This window comes from Psammomys obesus, unplaced genomic scaffold, assembly GCF_907164565.1.
Source record: "Psammomys obesus unplaced genomic scaffold, mPsaObe1.curated_primary_1811, whole genome shotgun sequence".
Taxonomy (NCBI): Eukaryota; Metazoa; Chordata; class Mammalia; order Rodentia; family Muridae; genus Psammomys; species Psammomys obesus.
The window spans coordinates 7428412-7434411 of record NW_026585643.1 but is presented as its reverse complement, the minus strand read 5'-3'; positions in this window follow the sequence as shown (position 1 = coordinate 7434411).

Sequence of the window (6000 nt, the reverse complement as noted above, 5' to 3'; positions counted from 1 at the left end):
CTTAGTTCAGTAACACTATTACGTGTTCTCATATACTTTGTTCACAACGCTGTGCTTGGAATTTTTCTTCCTACCTTAGAAAGGCATTCATGTGCTCTTTTCTACTTTGCCTGATACATCATTTTTCTCTTTTCTTCTCAACTTAGTTCCGTAACATTGTTACATGTTTTCATGTACTTACTCCACAATGCTGTGATTTGTTCTTACCTTGGAAACATGTTAATGTGCTCTTCTCTATTACCCTAGATATATCAATTTTCAGTTTTCTTCTCAACTTAGTTTAGTAACACTGTTATGTGTTTTCATGTACTTAGTTCACAAAACAGTGCTTTGACTTTCTGTTCTTAACTTGGAAACAGGTTCCTGTGCTCTTTTCTAACTACACTAGATATATCACTTTTTTGTTGTCATCTCAACTTAGTTCAGAAACACTGTTATGTATTTTCATGTACTTAGTTCACAACACTATGCTTTGACTTTCTGTTCTTACCCTGGAAATACGTTCATGGTCTCTTCTCTCCTATGCTAGATTTATCACTTACCTGTTTTCTTATCAACTGCTTTCAGAAACACTGCTACATAGTTTTCTGTACTTAGTTTACAACACTGTCCCTTAGGTTTCTGTTCTTACCTTAGAAACAGGTTCATGTGCTTTTCTCTACTCTGCTAGATATATCACTTTTCTCTTTTCTCCTCAACTTACTTCTGTAAGAATGTTACTTGTTTTCCTGTATTTAGTTCACAACGCTGTCCTTTCCTTTTCTGTTCTTACCTTAGAAACACATTCATGTGCTTTTCTCTACTATGCTAGATATATCCCTTTTTATTTTTCTTCTCAACTGAGTTCAGTAACATTGTTTCGTGTTTTCATGTACTTAGTTCACAAAACTGGGCTTTGACTTTCTGTTCTCACCTTGGAAACATATTCATGTGCTCTTCTCTACCACTCTAGATATATCACTTTTCTGTTTTCATCTCAACTTAGTTCAGAAACACTGTTACATATTTTCATGTACTTAGTCCACAACACTGTCCTTTCTGTTTCTGGTCTTACCTTGGAAACACATTCATATGCTCTTCCCTACCATGCTAGATATATCACTTTTTTGTTGTCATCTCCAATTAGTTCTGTAACACTGTTACGTGTTTTCATGTACTTACTTCACAAAGCTGTGCTTTGACTTTCTCTTCTTACCTTGGAAACACATTCATGTGCTCTTCTATATCTACTATACTAGATATATCCCCCCCTTTTTTTGCTTATCAACTTTGTTCAGTAACATCGTTACATGTTTTAATGTAATTACGTCCCAACACTGTGCTTTGACTCTCTGTTCTTACCTTGGAAACAAGTTCATGTGCTCTTCTCTACTACGCTAGGTATATCGCTTTTCTGTTTTCATATCAACTTAGCTCAGTAACACTGTTAAGTGTTTTCATGTACTTAGTTCACAATGCTGTGCTTTAACGTTCTCTTCTTACTGGAAGACATCTTCCCCAGGTTCAGGATTCCACAGGTAATAGGGTCAGATAACGGGCCTGCTTTTACCACCCAGGTAAGTCACGACTTAGCTAAAGTGTTAGGGACCAATTGGAAATTACATTGTGCTTATCATCCCCAAAGTTCAGGACAGGTAGAAAGAATGAATAGAACCATAAAAGAGACCCTGACTAAATTGACCTTGGAGACTGGCTTAGACTGGGTGGTGCTCCTTCCCTTAACCCTGTTTCGAGCCCGGAACACTCCTTATAGGCTTAAACTAACTCCTTTTGAAATCATGTATGAGTCCTCAGCCCCCTTGGTGGCCACGGGACCTGATTTAGACTTGACTTTGGAATTAGACTGGGCAATTGCTGCGCTACAGACTACACAGAGAATATCTGGTCTCAACTAGCCCTTTATGCTCCAGGCACCACTGACGTTCCCCACCAGTTCCAGCCCAGGGACACTGTCTATGAGCAAAGGCATCGAACCCATTTCCTGGAACCTCACTGGAAGGGGCCATACACTGTGCTCCTGACCACCCCAACTGTGCTAAAGGTGGATGGAGTAACTGCCTGGATGCACACATCCCACATCAAACCAGCTCCCCCTGCCACAGAAGACTACAATGCCTGGAGAGCCATAAAGACCAACAGCCCCCTGAAGCTGAGGCTCCGGAAGGAACAGCCATGATCTGGATCCCTGCAATCAGTGCTCTCCTGACCGTGTGTACCTCAGACTACCACCCCCTTATTCCCCGCACATGCCACAACATCTCAGATGGGAACTTAGAGATCAATACAGGATGACCCTCTCTCACAATTCCAAAATAGCTACTCCCGGAACCTGGTTCCCGGAACTCAGATTAGAACTCTCACGAGTTATATACATATGGATTGGGGAAAAAAATGACAACCACCTATAGGGTAGAGGGTTACAAAGTAGACTTCTATGTATGCCCCAGCAATGTTAGAGGGCCCCCTTGGCAAAAACGTGATTGTGGCACAGTAAATGATTTCTACTGTGGTGCCTGGGGCTGTGAAACTCAGGGCCCATGGTTTGATAAGCCAAAACCAGAGGCCTTAATACATATCAAAAGAGATCCCAGGTATAAGAACATTTGCAGCACAAGGCTTGAGAATGGTCACCTCCCTTAAAGTGTTGTTCTTGATTCCCGGAGGAATGAATTGGCTCCTAGTAACCTTTACTGAATTAGGAAAAACTTAGGATTGGACAAAAGGCCATGATTTTGGCATCAGAGTAAGAGATTCTGGGATCTTGGGCGGGAGCTCTAGAGATCAGGGAGGGATCCTCAGAATTCAATTAGAAGTAACTCCTTTGTCCCTTCAAGGAATGGGACCTGACATAGTCTTAGTATCTCGTAAAGCTTCTCCATGGCCCATCCCTGTACAACCTACCGCTCAGAGGGCAGCTTGCATGTGACTTACTCAGGTTCCTCTAATTCAAGGTACACAGCTGGCTCCAACTAGTACCCCAACCACTGAAGAGGATCCCCTCTGGGACATAATGAAGGGAGCCTATGAGGCTCTAAACAATACAAATTCTAATATGACAAAGTCCTGCTGGCTTTGTTATGGAGTTAATCCTCCTTTCTATGAAGGGGTTGCTCTCAACACATCCCACCTAATCAATTTCACTAGTCCAGATGGCTGGTGCTGGCATCCATCAAAAACCCAGTTGTCCCTACAGTCAGTCGTGGGATCAGGAAATTGTATCGGAAAGGCAGCACCCAGCCACCAGACTCTCTGTTCCTCCTTCTTACATGTCCCAGGTGTTCTAGTGGTTAGGATTCAGCGCTTTCACCACCGGGGCCCAGGTTTGATTCCCGGTCAGGGAACCAAGATGTTAGTCCCAGCAGGAGCCTAATGGGCTCATCAAGGGCTTAACTACCAAAAGAAACACTTAAAAGAGACTCTCAGAGATGGACCAATGCAAATGCATGAGGTTTATTTTGACCATGGTGCAATGGGGTCACCCCTGCTGGTCAGCAAGGAGTGGCACTGGGAGACAAAGGACTTAAGACAAGGCGCAGGAGTTTTCAGGGGTTGCAGTCTTGGCAATTCAGGATTGGATGGGGTATTTAACTTTTAAAATAATTGGTTGGTTCTGGGCACCCTTAGGTCCAGTCAGACCTGTCGTAAATATATATCTGGGGAATATCTGATCTTTAAGTCAGTTTGGAATTTACTGCCACATGAGATATAGCTGCAGTTAAAGGTGGGAGAGTAATTAACTCATCTCGTGTCTGTTCTGAGGAGTGGGGGCTACAGGCTTTGGATCAAAGGTCAGGAGCTATTCAGGAGAAGGATTGAGGCCATTTGGCCCAGTTTCCAAACAAAGTTTATCTGACAGGCACCAGCCGGTGTTTTCTCTCCACTTAGTAGAGATCTCTGCTTGTTCTCTTTCTTATCTCTGCCCTCACTAATGTCAGGAACTTTTACGTTCTTTGGCTCTCTGGGGAAGCACTAAGAGGCTTTAATTAACATGGGCTTAAAACTTGAAAACATAAGTTATAAGGCAATTAAAAGAAACATAGGTTACAAAGTCTGATTCTTTCAGAAACCACTCAACATGTCATTTTCAAGTTCAGAAATATTAGGGATTGAGGGGAAGGTACTTGAAAAAGAGCTGCCTCTTCCTTGGGTGACATGAGATATGCCCTACCTTCAGCACAGAGCTGTATACATGAAGAGGTGTTCATAACTCATCTGAAGTGGGCTGCATTGGTGTTTTCTTTTCTTTTCCTTTTTCTGGGAGTGGTGGTAGAGGGTGGTTTGCTATATAGCCCAGGTTTGGTCTCAGAGTCTCAGTCATTAGCTTCTGATTTTTTTCCATCTCAAACCAAGCAACAGGAAGGTAAGATTTTTCTGCTTTGCATATAAATCACCCCAGTTTTCCATAAGCAAGAGATTCAAGGCAATGAAGTTGGATGAGGTAACCTGCATGTTTTATGAAGGAGACAGGCTCTAGGAACCCATTGGTTTGGAGCTGGGAAAAGCTTTTAACTTTCTCCTTTATGTGACCAGGACCTGAATATACACAGAGTGGCTGGGTCTTTCAAGCCAGACTCTAGAGTCTGGGGCCAGATGCTCAAGCAGGTGGATTCCTTCAGCCATCCCGACAAGGGAAAGAAAACCCAGGCTGTGTTCTTCACCTCCTGTAAGATGGTGGTGAGAGTAGTGGCTTAGCCGTGCTAAACAATAGTCTACATAAACTTTTGAGAAAAGGCCTGAGTATCCAGCTGTGGTCTTTTGAATTAGAATGGTCCCCATAGGTTTGTAGATTTGAATGCTTAGTCATCAGGAGTGGCACTATTAGAAGGTGGGTTAAGTGTCCTCTTGTTGGAAGAAGTGTGTACCTGCAGGTGGGCCCAAGGTAGACAGGCCAGTGTCTGTCCTTCCTGCTGCCTGTAAACAACCAGCTCCTCCAGCACCACGTCTGCCTGTGTGCTGCCATGCTTCCCGCCATGCTGACAATGGTCTAAGCACCCAAAACTGTAACCAGCCCCAGTCAAATGCTTTCCTTTATAAGAACTGCTGTGGGCATGCTGTCTCTTCACTGCAATAGAACACTGACTATGATATTTACAAGGAAATATCATATTTAACCATCATTCACTGACAGCTGTAAAGCTATGGTTGAGCAAAAGGAGCATATGCTAAGAAATTAGCTTTATGACTGGCTTGAAGCTTACTAATAGATCCTACCTTTCAATGTTAGAAGACTGTGAGGAAGCAAGATTGGAAATAATTGTCGAGAGGGTGGGGCCACCAGAGACAATACAGACAGCAGAGCTAAGTCTCCCATAGCTGACGTGTTTGAAACAATAAATGTTTTCAGATGGGGGAGGGAAAAGGGAGAGGAATACTTGCATATACATAATGAGAAAACTAGAAACGGCACCCATATCTAAACAGAAGGTGTGCTTGTTTTGTCCATAGCTTTTGCACTCAGCTTGAAGGCACACACATGCAGTGTCCTCCCTGTGCTGAGGGTTAGACTGTGCTCTGCCATGCAGTGCCTGTGTGGGATTTTCCATTTGTCACTGATGTCATGTTCATGTCAACAAGTTTTGGGTTTTAGATTTTTGGGTTACAGATTCTCAACCTTTACAATAATAGACACAAGAAATTCAGTTTGTATCTGCCTCTAACTGTACGAGAATGGTTGCAAGTAGCTTGATCATCATTAGATATTTTGCAAATGCCAGTTGTCTTTGTAATTAAGAAATTCCAATTAGTTTAGAAAAGAGGAACTCAAGCCTGCCCCTTCACGGGGTTTCTAGGTGCTCTCTGCTCACTGCTGACATCTAGAGTAGCACAGTAATAGCTAATTTTCAAGGGCTGACGAAGCCACTCTTCCTAGTTTCTAAAGGAGTAGATATTATGGGTAACTATGTTTATAAATAAAATTTTAGAGGCTGGAGAGCTGCCTCAGAGGTTAAGAGAGCTCACCGCTCTACTAGAGGGCCCATGTCAGCAGCTCACAGCCATCTA